The sequence below is a fragment of the Mauremys reevesii genome, linkage group 23 (genome assembly GCF_016161935.1).
Source record: "Mauremys reevesii isolate NIE-2019 linkage group 23, ASM1616193v1, whole genome shotgun sequence".
NCBI lineage: Eukaryota > Metazoa > Chordata > Testudines > Geoemydidae > Mauremys > Mauremys reevesii.
In genome coordinates, this window is record NC_052645.1 from 16,821,470 (window position 1) to 16,841,193 (window position 19,724).

The following is a 19,724-nucleotide window of genomic DNA, read 5'->3' on the forward strand; positions in this document are numbered from 1 at the left end:
GCCCAGCGCCTGGGATGGCCCGGCTGGCTGCCGGCGCCGCCTGCCCCCCACCCCCGTTTCCCTGGGTCAGGTTGGTGCAGTCCGGCTCAGAGCCCTACACAATCACCGTCAAGGACTGAATGGGAGCTGGAGCGATGATTGACAGCTGCTCCCCCCGCCGCAGGACTCCTGCTCCCGGGGGCCGGAGAGGGGGGAGATGCTGGGACGCCAACCAGGCGGCTTGGTTCAAAGTTTGCTTTAAAACCAGGCCCAAGCTGGGAATGGGCCTTAAAAACAGTCCCCCCCCGCCTCGTTGGGGGGGCTCCCTGATTAGACGCCCCTGGTCTTGGTGCAAAGCCGCAGCCGATCCCCCAGCCGCTGCAGTGCGGCCAGATGTGAAAGGGCCACCGATAGGGCTGCAGGGGATCCGGCTACGTTTTGCAGCCAGGCGGTGGGGCAGGCCGGAAATCGGGGGCCCATCTAAATGGGGGTGTGGGGGTGGGGGTTAGTGGAGTCAATCGGGAAATGAATCAGGCCAGCAGCCCCGTGATGTGAAGGTCAGTCTGCTGCCCCTGCCCCCCCAAGGCCTCAAGGCCTGTTTGCACCTTAGAAGCTGCCTGGGGGAGGCTGGGTGGGTGGGTAAGGGGCAGTTGGGGGGCAGCGAGGAGCAGCAATTGTGGGGTGGGCTCACTAGCCGGGCGTGTTTGCTGCAATGATCCGCAGTGAAATCCTTAGCAATGTTGCCATTGAAACAGTTCTCTCCGAGAGTCCCATTTAACCCCTTGGTGTGGGGAATGGGGCAGTTCACATCTCAGAGCCCTTGTTTCGGGCTGTCTGCAGACTCAGCCAGACAGCTCCGCCTTTGAGCCAATCGGGGCACGTTTTCAAGGTTTGCTTTGCAACCGTCGGGATCAGGAACCTGATTAAAAAAAGAAAGAAAGCTGAGACGATGGTGCAGGACCTTGCAGCCCGAGGTGGATTCTTGCGGCTGTGGAATTGCAGAGTACAGGGGCCCTGCTATATTGTCAGTGGGTGAGAACGCTCTATGGGTAAGGTGTGCACCTGCATTCCGTATGCTACAGCGCGTGTGGGCATGCAGAGTGCCTACCATGCAGACACAACACTGCAATGCACACATGCCATTGCACGCTACTGGATGGACCCAGAACTGCTCCCCTCTATGTCAGAGCCTCTCCAAAGCTAACAGAGAGTCTCCTTTAGCCCAAGTGGCAATGGGAGTCCTGAGTTCTCTCCGGGCTGTGATGCACACTGGATTGACAACCATGTAGTCCCTACGCAGCTATGGAATTGTTCCAGGGCGGGTGTTAGAGATTCTCACACATTTTCATAGTGTGGACCATAGAGAGGATCTTCCCACCCATTCACCATTGCCTTGGCCCCCCTGCCTTCCCATGGACAAATGGTGCTTCCTCCCCAGCGATGACCCTGGGCTGGATTGGAAACGCAGAGGAGCTGCTATTGGGAAAGGTGGAACCAGGGCAAACTGGCACCTTCTCCAGCTGTCTTGATGAGCCTAAAGGGAGACAGAGAGAGGCAAAGAGAAACACACGGGGATTCGGTGAGGTGGAGGGGGTTGGGACAGAGAGTTCCCTATGTCACAGGACACACACCTCTGCCCCTTAGGGCAGTGATTTTCAAACTGAGGTCCGCAGACCTCTGGGGAGCCGCTGTGTCTAAGATTTCCAAAGGGGTCCACACCTCCCTTCGAAATGCGTTAAGGGGCCGCAAATGAAAAAAGGCTGAAAAACCACTGTTTTAGGAAATGAGCCACCGGCCAGGGCCAGCCGTGAAAGGGAACGTACATAGCCACAATGATGCTGCCGCTCATTTAATTTGTCTCTTTTATGGCCAGTAACTCACAAATTGCTGCGATCTGGACTCAGCTAGGGCCGACCCTGTCAGGGGACCTGACCCCCCAAAGCCTCAAATTGAGGCTTCTCAGTTTTGCAGCTAATTCCAGATTATCCCCGGGGGGATTTGGTTTCTATCTCCCAATCAGGTGTGTTTCTATTGATATTAAAGCTCTCCAGCTCCGCAGGCTGCTTTTCCTAGAGCAGGCAGCTTTTCCTTCTCGCTGTCATGTGCTTTCAGAAAGAGCAATTACTCAGGGGGCAAGACAGAGGATCATTTTAATCAATGCTTGCAGCCAGTGAAATGTCTTCACACTGTCAAATGGAGAGCAGCCCAGTGAAATGCAAGCCAGGCTCAGAGATGGGAGCTGGTCCTTCCCTGCGTGAAACCAACTCAACTTCATTCATTCCAGGCAGTTTCACTGGGTTCCCCCCATGTCTCCCTCTCGCCCGCCTTACTGTGCCCCAGGAGATGAATGGCACCTTAGGATAAGAAACACACAAGGCCAACAGCTGCTTTAAGGATGCTGAGCATTGGCATAGCAATAGTCTGAGGGCAGGTCTCAGTGGATGCAAGGGTATGTGTCCTGAGAAGGGGGGCGGTGTTTGCAGACCTGTGAGTGTCTGTGTATTTGCTAAGATACATGTATGTGTGTGTGTGCACATGTGTGAGGACCTATGGGTATATGGGCATATGTGTTTACTTAGATTGTAAATTCTTTGGGGCTGAGCCTGTCTTTTTGTTCTGTGTTTGTACAGCTCCTAGCACTGTGGGGGCTGGGGCCATGACTGAGGCTTTTAGGTGCTACCGCAATCCACAGAATGCATACTCATAATAATAATGCGTCTGTGCATGTGCCACTGGGAATTGTTATGTACACGTCAGGTGCAGTAGTGTGCATATGTTTAGGGTCCATGTGCATGCATACATGTGTGGGGACACGTGTTTAGCTGTGTATGTACATGCAGGGGTTAAAGTAAGAAAGTGTGAGAGGAGAGGGCCACTCTGTCTCCATCCCCAAGTCCACTAAAACAGGAGAGCTCCCTCTGAACCTGGCTCCCCTCCAGCTCCCATCCCTCTCTGCTGGTGCAGGGAGAACTGCCCCTTCTGTTTCAATCTACTTTAGCCACTGCATACAAAGTCCCTCAAACGTCTCTGTCCAGGCGTGTTACAGCCCCCCGCTAAACCCAGCACACCCAGCTGGGGCTTCAAGGGGGCAAAAGAGTGGCAGAACCGAGATGGCTCCAGCTGTGCCAGCCAAGTGGGTTTCTCTGCCCCCTGCGTCCCTGGTTCCACTCTGCAGTCCGGGCACACCAGGCGTTCAGTTTGCAGCTGCTGCCGGGAGCTGACGTGGTGGTTCTCATTCCCGCAGCAGGGACGGGGGCAAGCGTTCCTGGGTGGTGTCCAAGAACTGCCAAAAGGGGCTTTGGAAGTGTTTGTTTAACGCACGGCACAGGAGGAAAAAGCCACCCTTGCTCTTTCCTTTCATGTCGCCACCTGGCAGCTCTCCCCTCCCCGCTCCTCCCTTCCCGAGGATGAGCGATGAATGCGCCGCTCACAAGGGCACCCACGCTGCCATCTGGGATTACGGGGCCCGAACCAGCCTGACCACAATGCAGCCAATTGCCAGTGCACAATGGGCTGTGACACACAAAATGCTGCCTTGCTGCTGCCCCGGCAGCCAAACCGGCCCCCACCCGGCAGCCCCCACTCTGTCTTTGTCCCAGTGTCTCTCTCCTCCACCCCCTTTTAAACCCACTGTCACTCCCCCACCAGCTCCCACGCTTGCTCCCACAGCCATCGAGTTGGGGGGTTGGGTGGGAGTTTGGGGGGTGCCCCTGTCTTGTGGATAGCGAGCGGCTCGCTCTGACTGGGGCTGTCCGGCTGGCTCCTTTCAGCTGCACCGTTTTCACTGTCAGAGCCACAGCTCAAGGGCATAGAGGTGACGTGCTGCCGTCACAACGAGGGGCCAGATCAACTCTGGTGTAACCCCAGTGACGGTAAGAGAGCTGCCCTGGGGTTGGCATAGGCCGGGGGTCAGCGGGCCAAGGAGAAAGGCCAGATCCTCAAAGGTATTTCGGCTCCTGACTTCTATGGAATTCAGTAGAAGTTCGGAGCTTAAATACCTTTGAGGATCTGGGCCCAGGTGCTTTCCAGGCTGCCCAGTACATCTGAAAGCAAACGAGGCTCTTCAGGCATTCCTGGACTCCGTGGGCTCTGCTAACAGGCCTCTGCTTCATTGAGCCTTATTGGGGTTTCCTTGTGCAGCGAGCCTGTCGCTCACCAAGAGGAAGGGCCAGCTCCAGGAGCACTATGGGAACAAGTGGCAGCAAAGGATTTTCAGGAGGGGGGTGGGCAGAAGCTGGATTTGCAAGGAGACAGCATGGTCTAGTGGTTACAGTAGGAGTAAGGAAACCTGGATTCTCTTCCCATTTCCACCCCGACCCCCTGTATGAGCTTGGGTGAGTCACTTCCTTGCCCTGTGCCTCGGTTTCCCGACCTGTCAAGTCAGGAGAGTGACCCAGTGCTGCCTTTACTGGACATTCGGAGACATTCAGGTGAAAGCTGCTGTCGCAGTGGGGTTCATACGCACAAAGCATGGGAGGAGACGAGCAGATTCCTGCTTTCTACCACCCCTCTGCCCAAATTACATCACTAGTTACCGAGTGCCCCCTCCCCCTAATTCTTTGGCTGCTGGTTCTCTCTGCCCTTCTCCCCCCACGGCTCGGTGCTCGGGGACGTTCTGTGTGGGCGCACCAGTCATGTTCGTTAGCAGTCAGGAGAGCCAGACAAGGCAAATAGGCAGCAGGGACTCTGCGCTGGGGATGGATGGACGGGCCCTCCCCACAGGCCGCAATCCCCCGCATCAGCACTTTGGATGGACATCAAGGCCCAGACCCTCAAAGAGATTTAGGTGCCTAACTCCTACTGAAATCAATGGAAGTTAGGAGCCTAAATCCCTTTGAGAATCTGGGCCCAAGGCCCTGCTCTCAACCCCAAAGCTCTTCCCAACCCCACTTCCCCTACATCAGCTCTGCTCATCTCACCTTAGTCCCTGCCTTCTTGTTCATTACATTCCTCTCTAGCCACTCCTCTAAATGCTCCCACCTACCCCCTCTGCCATGCTGTCTCCTAGGCCGCCCGCTTCCTAGCTCATTCCTGGCATTGCACAAAACTGGTCCGTTTTTCAGGAGCACTGAGCACCTGCCGTGTCTATGGGTGGCAATGGGGCTTGTAGGGGCCTGGCCTGTCTGAAAATCAGGGCAATAGTAAATAATCAATCCCTCCAGAAAACCCACTTCTTCGGAGACGTCTTCCTGTGCAGACACCCTGCCTGGCTGTGTCTCTTCCCGCCACCACGTCTTCCTGCGCTGGCCAGGTGTTTGTATTGGACTGTAAGCGCTTCATGCCGGCAACTGGGGCCCCCGGGAAAAGCTCTGTGGGCTGAATAGGACATAATTGCAATATTTAATCAATAATATAATTTGCATTTAAAGCACCTTTCACACGAGGCTCCCTGTGCACTTTACAAAGCAACCTGGCCAATCACAAGTAAGAACGGTAACAACAATACCCAGAAAGCGAATGGGACCCTGTTGGACCAGGTGTGTGCTCAAAGCCCCCACTCCTGCAATCAGGTGCCCACACCCATATACCTGTGCAGAGTCTCACTGAGAGAGGGAGGATGGTAGAGTGGTTTGGACACTTGCCTAGGAGACGGGGATTCAACTCCCTTCTCCGCTACAGGCTTCCCGTGTGTGACCTTGGCAAGTCGGTGGGGTGTTCGGAGCTCTGGTTAAAGCAGCAGTGAAGAGGCAGGTTAGCAGCAGCGTGAGAGCCTAAAGGACAGTTCCAGGTGGACCTGGATCTGCTAAGCTGAGTTGCGGTGTTTTCACTTCTAGTTTAACCTGGGTTAGCTAACCTGAGTTCAGATACTAGGGGGGCATATAAGGACCTAATACAGATAGACCGAGTCCCTGAATCTGCCCATGCAGATCTGATTACAGGATCAGGACTAGAATTAGGGTTTTGGAGGATTTGTTTTGTTTTGTTTGCAAAAGAAGCTTTTAGAAAACCTAAACTCAACAGAAATGTCTTCAGGATACTAATTATTTAATTCCAGTGGTAACTGCTTGAGTACTGCCCAATTCTTTGTGATTTTATCTCATGAGATGCAGTGTTTTACTTAAAGCCCCCAGCTGCTGGAGTCATGTGATTATGTGAGACGCTCTGCTTTCATTAAACAAAAGTAAAGTCTCTACTCCCTATGGTTGCAGAGAGCTATCTGAAAATGTGACCAAAAAAAGAGATGTCAAAGAAACTAAAACATATTATTTAAAAAAACCCTCATGATTTTTAAGCCACACTCGTGCTTTCTGGGTGGCTGGACTCATGATTTTTTTAATGTTTGGGGTTGGCAATGCTGTAGGTTTCAGCCAAATAACGAATTCCCTGCAGTGTCTGGTGCCCAAACATTATAGCCTTGACCCTGAAAATTGACTAATGGATTAATCCATTTCTATTGCCCAATCTGAGAGAAATGCAAAACAAAAGAAGCAAATAAACTGCATCCAGAATGAAAAGAGAATGAGCATGTGGCAATTCTTTCTATTGCAACAAGCTCCATGAGGGTGTTATTTGTAACTACAGCGGGGCAAATAATGGCTTTTTTGGTTCACTGGCAATTGTGAAAATTCAAAAATAATATTGTTTTGGTTTGAACCAAAACAAACTTTAAAAAAAAAATTTCAGTGACTCGACAAGTCGAAAAAAATCCATTTTTGGTTGAATGAAATGCTTCATTTTGATAAGAATTAAAATATTTTGTTTTGATTTCAACCATTTTTTAAAAAACATTTTGATTTCAAAAAATAAATGTAAAGGAAAAATTGAAACAAAAAGTCATTTCAAACCAACCAAATCAAAATGTTTCAGTTAAAAACCATCAAAACCAAATGTTTCAATTTTTTTCAGTAGGTTTTTCCCCCCAACTGAACCAATTCAGCCAAATCAACTTGAATTTTCAAAATATTTCAGTCACTGAATTTGCATTTTTCACCAAAAAGTTGTGGTTGAAAAGTTTTGCCCAGCAATGTGTGTAACCTAGAGAGGGACATTTTTACATCTGGTGGTGAGTTTGGCCAGAACAATCAAGCTCCCCAGATGGTCAGCACTCTGGACAGCCAGGAGTCCAGAGGTCAATGCTCCATATAATCATTGATCATTATAAGGCAGCTTTCACCATCCACCGTATATCACAGACCCGGAAAAGGCACCTGTCCAGACAGATGCTTCTTATAACAAGGTGATATCCTATATTTCTGCACCAACTCCATCACTTTACAAAGTCCAGGATTGCTTAGAACTAATGAAGGGAGCAGATGGCCCAGACAGATGGGAGGAAGAGGCATTCTCGCTCTAAATTACACAAACAAACATTTATAAAGTGATTAAAATCACAGACCCATTTTTTAATTCTTGGTAAAACAAATGAAGGGGCAGGGGGCAAGTACATTCGCCATTGGCACTCTTGTCAAGGAGCTCCAGGAACCAGGGAAAGCTAATTCACCATTGGAGTCTGGCAGGTGCTGAGTGCCCTCAGCTATCCCAGAACTCATGGGGAGCTGCAGGTGCTTGGCACCTGTGAAAGCCAGCCCTGACGAGACCCAGATCCTCAAAGGTCTTTAGGAGCTGAACTCCCACTGAAATCAGGTTTGACACCCACAAGCTGAGACACCCAAAATCAGGGGACTCTTTTGAAAATGTTGACCGCAGTGACTTGCTTAAGGACACACAATGCATCAGGACCAGAGCTAGAGCTAGGACCCAGGAGTCCGGCCTCCCAGTCCCCTGACCTGACCCGCATATAGATGACAGGCCACCTGGCCTTCCTATGATCTGACAACACCCATACGCCCAGCATCATTCCGGGTTTGTTTGATATTGACCATAGTTGAAGGAGGAAAGAAAGGTTTTGTAGCAAAGTGACAAGGCCAATGTGAAGAGCAATGTCCATGACAAATGCAAACAGAACGTTTCGCTCTTTTTCCCCTCTGACGCTAACTGAGCCAGCAACTGCTTTGAACGGAAGAGTCTCTGCCCTACAGCTAAGAGCCCTGGCTTACGTCTTCAAAAGTGACTAGTGATTTTGGGTGTCCAACGTGGGACACCTTAAAGGGCCTGGATTTTGGAGAGTGTTGAGCCCCAGCCCTCTGAAAAATCAGGCCCCTTTGCCGTGTCTCTCAGTTGGACACCCAAACACCAAGGCAGTCACAAATCACTCGTCACTTGTGACAACGCAGGCCCTTGCCAACAAGCTGCAGGCGCGCAGACACCAGAGGAGCGGGTGGGAATATGTCTTTTGACCATAACTTATTCATCCCACAGTGCATTTGTGTATCTGTCATACATGATGGGGCCTGTTTTTCTGGTAACTGTTGAGGAGGCTTAATCAGGGGATGGTACAAAGGTGGGGCATGGAACAGCAAAACAGCCTTAAAGGCCCTACAAAGAGAACAAATGACTCGTGCCCTCTTTAACTGTAGCATACAGAGAAAGCCTCAAAGGGCTTGTCTACATGGGGAAATTGACCAGCATAGCTATAGCAGAATACTTACTAATTATAATGTTTATATTTAATTATGATTCCGCTATAGCTATGCCAGTCAATTTTCCTGTGTAGACAAGTCCTAAGGTTGGAATTTATTAAGTGTTTTTTTCTCTCCATTGTTTTGAATCCCGTTAGAAATGTGCGTATCTTGTCCTCCCTGTTTTTCACGGGAGAACCCCTTGGATGTCCAGAGATCTAGAGTGGGCGCTTTCTTGGCCCTCAGTTGAAGGGTTTGAATCTTTTCCATAGTGAACTTTTCTCCCAAGTGTTTGTTAGGTGTTTGACTTAAATATCATCACCTTTACTGCAGTAGTGCCTAGGACCCCCAGTCCTGGAGCAGGGTCCCATTGTGCCAGGCACTGTACAGACACAGAACAAAGAGATGGCCTCTGCCCTGAAGAGCTTACAATCTAAGTATAATAATAGATGCTTAATAAAAACAAGCCCGGGGGGGAGGGGGGAAAATCAAAAGCACCTAAGGGATTTAGGCACCTAGTTCTCATGGAAATTAGGCATCTAAATCCAAGTGGCAGGTTTGGAAATATCAGCCTAAAAGCTTTAAATGGTCTGTTTCAGGACCCAAGCTCTCCTGAGGTCAGAATCGCTCTAGTTTGCCAAGGAGCAATGCTGCAAAACAGGGGACCTGGGACTGGTAACATAAAGCACAAGCGAAAATCTGTCAGGCCTTTTTTCAAGACCATAAAGCAGCTCAAAGAGACCTAGAGCCATTCCCGCGCCCCTTCACAGACCACCTAAAAAAGGAAAATACTTATGAGGGGTTAAAACCCAACCTAGATCGAGGGGCAGGCGGGCGCACTTGATGTGGGTAAAAAGGGCAAGGACCGCCGAGGATTTTAAAATAGATTGGGAGAGATTAGTATCATCTCGTCTGTGACTAAAAGCAACTTGAAGGGCTGGAGTTGCTAATGACAGTGCTGGGGAGTCTCATGCCATGTGGATTAGGTTTGCACTTGAAAATTGGTCTAAGAATCTGCTAGGCCTCTGGAAGGAGCGTCTGCCGCTCGGCCGGAGGTGAGGAATAAGACCTGCACGGACTGAGAGTGCAGCTCCCCAAGAAGGTGATTTCCCCCCCTCTCTGTAATAATCTTCATATCTGTTTTAATCCACGGTTGCATGAGTGACAGAGCCACGGCTGACGCAGAATGATTTGAAAGCAACCCATTTCCGATTCAAAACCCTTCCCTAAAACCATGCTAATCCCCTGCACTGGAATAGATTTCAGGAGGGAGATGGAGCTTTCTGCCAGGAGGATAATACGGGATGCGGGACACAAAGACTCAGATACGCAGGACTTTATTGTTCCATAAAACGCTAAGTGATTTACACAGCTCCCTGGGCACTGAAGCCGAGACGCTTGGATACAGCATGTCCCCTCCTCCCCCATGTCCCCTTTCTGCTCTGCCTCTCTTTACTGCAAGGCTCTCTGGGAAAAACCAGGCCTCGGCACTGCTCTCAGTTTCCTCAGAGTACAATTCCATCATTGCCAACTGGGCCCCATCTGTGTGAGTTTCCTCCCAGCAGCGCCCTGTCAAGGTGTGTCCACTTGCTCAGAGAGCAGCTGACACCCGCTGGCCCTGGCTGGGAATCAGGTCTCTCAGTTTTCAGCAGGTGCTGGCCAATAATGGCCCGAATCAACGTCCAGCAGGGAGCTCAGGCTTGGGGCTTCTCTGGGGGGGAGGGGACATTACAGAGACACCATGAGGGAGGCCCAGGGCTGGGCTGCAGCCTCCATGTTCTGCTCAGGCTCAGCCCAGTCCAGATGCCTGATCCTGTCACTTCTGCTTTTTCCTGCCTGTCCATCCCCTGGGAGAATCTCTCCTTCGGGCTTGTTTTGCCCTGGTGACTGCAGGAGGGAGGCGAGGCGCCTGGCAGGGCCCTGGGGGATGCTGAGGCTTCTCCCTCTCCCCCTCACCAGGGAAATCTGCAGGTATTTCCTCAGTTGCCATGGCAGCAGTGAAGCATTCGAGGCAGGGAGCGGCTTTGCTCCAGATTCTCCCCAGCAGCGAGAATTTCTGAAGGAGCAGGTCTCCGGTGTCTCTTGCCAATGCAAAGGCATCGCCGGGCTGCACAGTGCACACATCAGTGAACCTGGGGGAGCCAGGAGGCCGAGGCACGGGCCGGAACACAGGGAGCAGAATGGTGCACACACACACAAAAAGCCCATGTGTAGGTGGGCATGTGCAGTGGCAGCTTAGCCAATGAGCCCATGGGGCCCTGGAAAAATGGGCACCCCACCCCCGGTAGACATGTGCAAGCCCCCACACCCTGACCCCTCTCCGCTCCCCAGCAGCAGCACCAGGTAGATGGGCGGGGGGAGCCCCAGCACCCGGACCCCAGCTGCGGCCTCGGGACTGGATGAGCTCTGGCTCCCTGCCGTGGCCTCAGGGCTGGGGGCGCTCTCACTCCTTGCTGTGGCCCTGGGGCCCTGGCGGGGGGTACAGAGCTTTTCCAGTCTTGGGGCTGCAGTTGGGGAGCAAATGGGGGTCACAGTGGGGGTGGAATGGGGCAGGCCTGTGGGTGGAACAGAGATGGGGCCGTGGGGGGGAACGGGCAGAATGGGGTGAGGCTGTGGGCGGGGCCGCAGGCAGAAGGGGCGGAACGGGGGCAGGACCACAGGCGGAAGGTGTGGGGAGGGGGCCCTCCACTTGCTCTGCCCCAGGGCCCCATGAAACCTTAACCCGCCTCTGCACGTGTGTGTACACGGATCCATGTGCCGGGGTGCATGTGTGTGCATGCACTGCGAGTCTCTATGTTTGTGAGAAAGGCTGCGTGGCCTAAAGAACTGAGCATGGGGCTGGGAGCCAGGAATTCCTGACCTGAAGCTGAGATCCAGGTCTACCAGCTATGAGACACCGACTCCCCATAAAGTTATTGGGAACAGCAGGAACTCAATACATGTGCAAATCAGACCAGTAGTGGATAGGCCTGTGTGTACCTGCAATGTCCTGCCTGTGCGGGTGAACAGAGCTCCAGGCATGTCACATTTGCCGAATGTGTTCTTAACAGGAGCTGTTTTACAGGAGGGTGATCTTGTGAGCATCACATGCCCTGGCAGTTGGGTGTGTGTGCGGCAGTACTAATGATAGGGGTGTGTGGCAGGTACTAGTGAATAGGAGTGTGTGTAGCCCCAGCAGACACTAATGAATAGGTGTGTGCAGCGGATACTAGTGAATAGGTGTGTGCAGCGGATACTAGTGAATAGGTGTGTGTGGCAGATGCTAGTGAATAGGAGTGTGTACAGCCCTAGCAGACACTAATGAATAGGTGTGTGTAGAGGATATTAGTGAATAGGAGTGTATGCAGCCCCAGTAGACACTAATGAATAGGTGTGTGGCAGGTACTAGTGAATAGGCCTGTGCTTGTATTTTACTCTATGAAGCTTGAAAAACCCTGCAAGAACCAGTCTTAGTAAGAGATCCACCAGTCCCCTGTGACTCCTCTGGCTGTTCCCAGGGGAGACAGACTAGCCTTTTGTCTTTGAAACAGAAGATAGGAAAATTGTGCAGAATCCCTGGGGGTGATCTCGCTGATCAGGCCTGAGAGACCCCTATGCTCCCACCCCAGAACCCCTTCACCCCCAACCCCTCTCCCAAATCCCCCCCTTTTTTCTTCATGTGCTTTTGCACCACTGCACACGGCCCCACGAAGTCCAGGGACTCCGTCAAGGTAAACGGGACTCCAATGCCGTGTTGTGTAGAATGCAGCCTGCCCTGGAGGGAGACGGGGGCCGACAGGGAGAGGGGCTAGTGGAAGAGCGAGGGATTAAACGCAAATGCCCAGATAATGAGGATCTCTGGGAAAAAGCCCATTTGTATAATTTAAATCTCTAATGAGGCTTCCTGGAATACAAAGCCCTTTGTGATGTCCCTGTTCTCATCGGTAATGGAAGCTGTACTCCCACTAAATCTAGATTTAGCACTGGAGGGAAGGGAGGGCCATTTAATAATGAACAATTCCGCCCCCCAACCCCCGACACACTTTGGAGCATTAAAAGTGCTTAAAACTCACCTTGTGGGGAAGGCTGAGGTCAGACAGAGACAGGATGCTGGGCGTGGAGATGGGGAACCTTCCAACCGCCGCAGGAAAACCCCCTTGCTCCCCAGCTTGGAAAGCCCCAGGATAAAGGGAGGACTGAGCCATTAATACATCTGGGGAGGAAATCAGAGAGCTCAGTTCTAAAAGGGTGCAAGAGCCTGAGTATACGTGTCTACAGATGTGTGTACGCATGTTTACACACATGGGCATGTACTCCTGTGGGTATTTACATGTACATGCCTGCTGGTGCCTGTGCATGTGCATTCATGCATACAACAGCACATGCCACACACCCCCGCACACACACGTCTTGCTTTTAGAATGTGAAGGGACTTTGCATTGACTTTGATTGTATCCTGGGTTCCTGTCCCACTTGCAAACACCTACAACTCACCAAGGGGAACCCTGGCATTGCGGAAGTCCCTGGGAATGTTGGCAATGGGGCCACGGTGTGGAACTGGAAAGCCAATCAATGGAAGTCGCCACAACCCCCTCTCAGGTACTGAAAGCCCAAGGTGCGTAGGTGATCAGGTGGGCAAGCACGCGTGTATAGGTGTACTGCGTGAGTGTGCAAGAGAAGCACGTCTGTGTGTCTGTCTGTCAAGGTGTGGTGCACTGCAGGAGTCTGCATTTCCCATGCATCACATCAAGCTCTAGCCAGAGCTCCAGCAAGGCCCTTAGAAATGTCTCTCAGCTAAAGGGATAAAGAAGCTCGACACCAAGAAGTACATTATAGGTGAGGGGGAGATGAAGCCATTTTGGCCCAGATCCGTGGGGAGTTAGGTGCCTAAATACCTTTGAAGATCTGGGCCTTTGTGCCTAGCAGTCCAAGCTGTTTCCTAAAGCAGCCTCGTGCCAAAATGCAGCCTCCGGTCTGCAACGCACCAGCTAACGGTGCTGCTTGAATCTGCATTCTGCTGGGCAGACGTGAGCGGCTCCACTTCACAGGGCCGGGTGCATTTCCCGAGCCCCTGCCAAAGGGCGTTAGGGTCCCGTCCCCCCAGCTGTAACATGGGCATAGCTCTGGATAAGGACTCTAGCAAAAGAAAAACACGGTGAGATAACAACACAAGGCAAGTGGGCTCAGAGGAAGGAAGGCGTGGGATGCTGCCTTGGAAGCGCGCCTCGCCTGCATCTGTTGTGCCGACATAGGGAGCTGCTGTAGGCTGCCCCGGACATGCCGGATTCTGAGGCCCTGTCATTCATGGATGGTGATTCGGGGGTTCAGCCGTCCTCCCCAATCTTGTCTCAGTGCCTGGGGAGGGCTGGCCAGGGAGGATGTGGTATGATCCTTTCATGCTGCCTACTGCAATAGCCCATTGAATCTGCCCTGCCCCATAACAGGGTGGCCTAGAGGACCTATTGGCAGATATCATGATTGTCTGGGTCACAGCAGAGATGTGGAACAGGTGAAGAGGAGACCAGCTCACCCCAGAGAACCCATCCACGTCCGGTACATGCTCAGAGGAGTCTCGGGAGTCCAGGAAGTGCTCTGTGGGTGCATCGAAGCTCTGATCAATAAAGCTCAGGCAGGGAGCTCACTAGCTAGACTCAGGGCCACAGTCTGAGACCCATGGTGGCCACTTTAGTAGCTTTGGGGGTGTAAAGGCACCAAAGCAGCCCACCGAGGAATTCCCCCAAGGAAACAGGGTGGTGTAGGGGCAGCGTAGTGCCCGATCCCACCATCCTGCGCAGCTACTGGGGTGGAACATGGAGGGGGCGGGAGGGGAGTGTGCTGAGAGCAGGAGGAGGCAAGGCTGGAGGCTATTCTGAGCTGCAGAGACACAGCACAGAATCTGGCCCTCAGAGCCTGGATTGAAGGAGCTCCTTGTAGCTATTTTCATAGCAGCTGCCTCTGTTCCCCTCTCCCAAGCTTGTCAGTGCAGGAACCGGGGATATGGGGAGGCAATAGGGAAGGTGCCCTCCAACGCCACTGGAACATGCGGGACTGGGAGCGGGACAGAATGGGAAAAGGACCATTTTTTGTTGGAAATTAGAGGCTGATCATCTAAAGCAGAGACACTCATCACCTCTCGCCGATTGATCCTGCTTATGTCAATAGTGCAGAGTTCAACTGAGTTCAGAGGCTGAGAAACCTGTGCTGGCGGTTGCCCAGATGCTGGCTTGGCTGCAGTGGCACGGTGCGGGCTGTGGTCCCAGGAGATTTCAGGGGCTGGGCTCCCCTCCCAAAGAGGGCTGAACTGGGCCGGCGAGGGCAGGGGAGTCCTTACCCCAAAGGTGAATGCCGCCCAACCCCTTTAAACACACCCAGCCCAGGTCGGGACAGAAGCGAGCCCGCAACATGTTTCAGCAGGACGAGCGTGACATGCAGATGCTGCACGACAAAGCTCTGCAGGCAGACATGGGCACAGACAGCCCTCTAGAGTCCAAACTGAGCCCTGAGCCCAGCGGCGGGAGGGCCCCACCCAGCATGGGGGCTAGCCCATTGCGCTTGCACTTTTTTTCTTTTGTGTAATTTTTTTAACTTATTTTTTTGGAAAGAAGAACCTCATAAATAGAAGCAGAAGAAAATACACAGCCCGGGCCTGACACGTGGCTGCGAGCTCCAGAGTCACTCCTGATGACAGCGGTGTAACTCCAGAGACGTGACTCCCAACTGACACTGCTGTAGCACATCTGCTTTGCACTGGTGCACGTGGCTACCCCAGGAGGGGAACCAGGTCCCAATACTTCCTGGTGCTCACACAGCAGGGGGGACAGGTGCTGGCCAAATACCTCGGAGAGGTAGGTTGGTGAATCCTGGTGACCCCAGGCAAAGACCCTGTCCTCTCCTGATGTGGGGCTATGGAGACTCCAATATTCATCCTCTCCTGCACCCCTCCCCCTAGGGAATGGATTCTCTGCAAGCTCAGTGAACTGTGCCTGCAGCACCTGCCATTGGCTTAAGGAAAATTGGTTCTCGGCTTCCCGTTTCCTGCCCTGGGAGCAGCTGCATGTTCCCAGGAGCCTGCGCGGAAATAAAGCAACCCGGACAAGGCCCCTGGCCCCCTTACACTCTCAGAAGAAAGCAGGGAGGGTGAAATGCAGCCACTCCCTCAGTAGCTGTGAGCTCAGGGTTCCTCCTTCTGGCAGCTCAGGGAACTTCAAGGGTTTGGGGCTTGTGTTTGCAAGAAGATGGAGTCCCTTCTTGTCTCCTTTCCGCTCCCGGCCATGGTCCCAGCTGGGCGCTGGGGTGGGGCTGAGGGCACAGAACTCACTGTGTTGCAAAAGGAGCGTGCTGTGGTTGTCATCAAGCCGGGCTGCAGGGCGGAGGAGCTCAGACCCCTAGTGCCCTGATTGCCAGTCACTGCAGTGGGATTTGGGAGTGGCCGGCCACCCTGAAAACCAGCCCACTGCTCAAGAACATTACTTGGGAAGGGTCCTGGTTTGGGGGCACTGTTCGCTTACTCTGAGGTGCACGACTGAGCCCCTAGAAAGCCTTTCTCCCTTTATTCTCGCCTTGCTCATACGGACTGAAAACATGATTGTTCCTCCCCCGTCCCTGTGTAAGTGCTGACGGGGCCTGCAGAGCAAACCCTCCGCAGGCTCCTCCCCCTGCTCCCAGAAGAGAGCTGGGGCCCGACCCTGCTCTCACTCACCCCAGTGTAAATCCGGAGTCTCCCCGCTGCAGTGAGCCGAGCTACATCGGGGAACGGGATGCGGGAGACGGCCCGTGGTGTCAGCTCTAGGGCGCTTGTGGCCTGTGAGCCAGATTTACCCCTGCAGGCCTTGGGCCCTGGCAGCAGGATGCCCACTGCAGGGAAGCTATGGCAGATGGAAGCAGCTGGAACGGGGCCTGCAGGTATCCAGCCCCGCCCCAAAAGGGGTGGGGTGGGGGGCATGGCTAGGTCATTCCATCTATCATCTGGGCAGCTCCCTTCGTGGATCCCCTGGAGAACTGCTCTCCCCAGCTGAACTGTGCCGCCTCCATGAGCACGAACTGATGGCGTATCAACTACTGCTCCCCCGGGGCTGTTCTAACACTTGTCCCTGGCAAAGAGCAAAGCAAGAGGAAGCAGTGGGTGCAGGAGAGGGACGTGGGAGGCGACGGGACACTGGAGGTGACAGGACGCTCGGCAGCTGCAGTGATGCCAGACTCCCCTCAGCAAGGCAACCCGTGGGGCATAAGGATGAATCTGAACCTCCTTGTTTCACTCTCAAGATGGGCCGGGCTTTAAGGGGCACATTTTCAGGGGCCTGCCTTAGCTGTGCCCGCAGGCTTGGTTGCCATATCGCTTTGCCTGTCCTAAAAGCAAAGAGCGGCCTCAAACCCCTGCCTGTTGGGCTCTCCATGTGCCTCCCTTGGCAGAGGTATTAGCATGGTTGGGTCTATGAGGTGTGTGCCCGGCTGGGATCAGTGCCCCTTTGCTGGCTCCGGCTGGCATAGCTGGGATTGGAGGGATGTGGTACATTCTACATTTGCTCAACGTCTGTGCTGCTATGGCCCGAGCAGCCAGGCTGCAGGGGCATGGCTGGTGCAACTGTGTTCACAGGGCTTCCTGCTCATGTGCAGTGGTGAGTGAAAACCATTAGTTACTCATCGGGGGTAGCCGTGTTAGTGTGTATCCACAAAAACCACAAGGAGGCCGGTGGCACCTTAAAGACTAACAGATTGATTTGGGCATAAGCTTTCCTGAAGAAGTGGGTTTTTTACCCACCAAAGTTTATGCCCAAATAAATCTGTTAGTCTTTAAGGTGAAAACCATCTAAGCAAACTTGGCATGAGAGCTGCAATAACACAAAAGTGACAGCAGATGGCAGCAAATTTCTACCACTCATTCCCGCTAGGCAGGGCTCTGGAACAAAGGCAGGTGCTGCACCCACAGGTGTTTTAATCACACAGTGTCCCCTGCCCACTCCCGGGGCTGGTGGGGGGAGTCGAGGCCCCATCTCGACTATGCCAGGTGCCACGCAGAGGCCCATTGCCCAGGTAGGAAGGACAGGAGTCAGCCAGGACAAGGCACCCCCATCCCTCCCATGAGCAGCACTTGCTGGGGGAAGGGGAAGGCCTCACGTCAGCAACCATCACACGATCACGGTGTTAGCCCAGGGGAGGGCGCATGGCTTGGGGCATTAGTGGGCCGCACTGGGTGCCAGGACTCCTGGGTTCTAGTCCCAGCTCTGCTGCTGCCTCACTGCATGACCTTACCCCATCCCATCCCCCTCTCACCTTCCCACTCTATAAAATGGGGTTAATGATCCTGAGCTGCCTACTTGAGGGGTTCTGAGGCTGGGATCAGCCATGTCTGTGGAGGGGGTTGAGATCCTCCCCGGGAGGTGCTGCACAAGAGACAGGTATTGGTATCGCTTTGGACAGCCTCTGCACTGCCTCTCTGCTGAGCTGCATCACTTGGTTGCATGTGTGCACACAGCCAGGGGAAGTGACCAGCGTGCCAAGCTCTGACGCACTCGCCCAGGGCGCCTCCCACATCCACATTCCAGTCACTGTCGCCATGCTGCAAACGCACATGCTGAATGGAGCAGGAGGCAGCACACGGGGTGGAGGGAGGAGCGAATGAACCTTGGAAGGTTTTGGCAGCCAGGGAGAGGATCAGGCATTTGCTGGCTGCCAACCCCTCCACACATTCCAGTGGAGCTGGCTGTGGAGTCTTGGGGACCCTTTACTGAGGAAGGCTGTGAGGTTTCGTGGTACAAATTACCCACCTCGCTATGCTTTATCCAGCTGGAAGGTGGACACACTGTACCCCACTAGCAAAGACCCCTGGCTTCTGTTCTGATGCAGCCCCAGTCAAGCACGGTCTGTGCAGAAGTGGGAAAGCCTTTTCCCCTTCCACTCCGTGTCAGATCTGTGTTAACAACGAAGCCACCCTTGGACTGCCAGGGTCTCCTTGGCCGTCTCCCCTCTGGCCCTGTCTCCCTCTGGCTGGGGCAGCTGCTGGCACTCTTTGGTACTGGGTCCCAGGAGTTCAGACGTGTGTCTGTCCACACTGCAGTTCAGCTCAAGGCACCTAACCCAGGGCTGACGTAGGCATCAGAGACTGCAGCACTGACCACCCTGTTACCTCACGTCTCCCTTGCTTAGGTCAATGCACTTCACACCCTCCCAGAATTTTGCCCAGCTGCTGTGTCCCTGGTGCCCTCCACCTCTCAGAAATACCAACGTTCCTGATCCAAAGAATAATGAACTGCCAGAGGCAGCAGCAGCTCCAAGGACCAAAGCACTGAAAGGCCCCTGAAGCAGAGTCTCTGGCAAATGACAGCAGTCAATGCATTATCGACTGACCTTTGCAACTGGTAAAACAATAAAAGCAGAGGCTTTAAAGCCATCGAGTGAAACACAGCTTGCTCCAGATGGCAGGAGTCTGGCAATGTGAGTGGGTGTGTGTCCGCATCAGTCCATCAAACCCCAAAAGCCCCAACACAGCTGCCCTCTGGGGGTGAGGGGGGGCACACAGCAACAGGAAAATTCCCCTCCCTGCTACAGCAGAGCCCAGCTCCCTCCTCAGCTGGCCTTATTCTACCCACATCCTGTCACATAGTCACAGCCATCTCTGGCCCCAGCACTCAGCTAAGACCTGCTTCCCTTGAGCTGCTTCAGTGGCCACCTTCCAGAGGCTGTAGCACAGACACCAAGTCCTAGCCTGAGATACCCTGTAGCCAGTACTGTTTACTGGGGTTTGTGTGACTGGCCCAGAGCAGGGTTTGAACCGGAGACCTTCAGTGCTAAAACCATGAGCCTCTCCTGCTAGAGGGTGAAGGCCCAGAGCCTGAGGTGTTTATGCACCTCACTCCCATTGAAAGAAATGGAAGCTCTATATCGATCCTGACAGCAGCTACTCCCCTCCGGCAGGGTAAAGATTGCCAAGCCCATTTTTCTTTAACCTCTTGCCTTCTGGTGCTCTCCAACTTCCTGCATCCCTGGATAAAGAGCGCCTCTCTTGGCTCCTCACCTCTGCTGGCCCAATCCCCCAGACTATCCCAAACCCCTTTGCGTCTGACGGTGGGTTTCCTCGTTTGCCCAAACCCTTGTACAAATCACAAAGTTGGGTAGAGCTTTTAGCACAGACCCCTGTGCTACTTCACCTCACCTCCTTCCCGGTGGAGTTGTCCACCTGGGGCTCTCTTTCATCTGCTTCTGTTAGAACCAGCTTCCTTTGGGACTGAGCATGCCCAGATGCCTGGGACAGGAGTTTGTCTCACACTGAGTCTTGGGGCTTGCAGTCTGGGGATGTCTTTGCTGGGTTCC

General features: G+C 53.4%; 1 long non-coding RNA gene across 1 annotated transcript; it reads right to left on the minus strand.

Annotated features, from left to right (window-relative positions):
- Positions 1-13: 13 nt before the first annotated feature.
- Positions 14-13,546, minus strand: LOC120389276. The gene is made up of 4 exons (XR_005590850.1): positions 13,313-13,546; positions 12,491-12,630; positions 5,151-5,295; positions 14-898 (listed from the first exon to the last, which is right to left on the minus strand). It is a non-coding gene; the product is annotated as an uncharacterized LOC120389276 (long non-coding RNA).
- Positions 13,547-19,724: the final 6,178 nt, after the last annotated feature.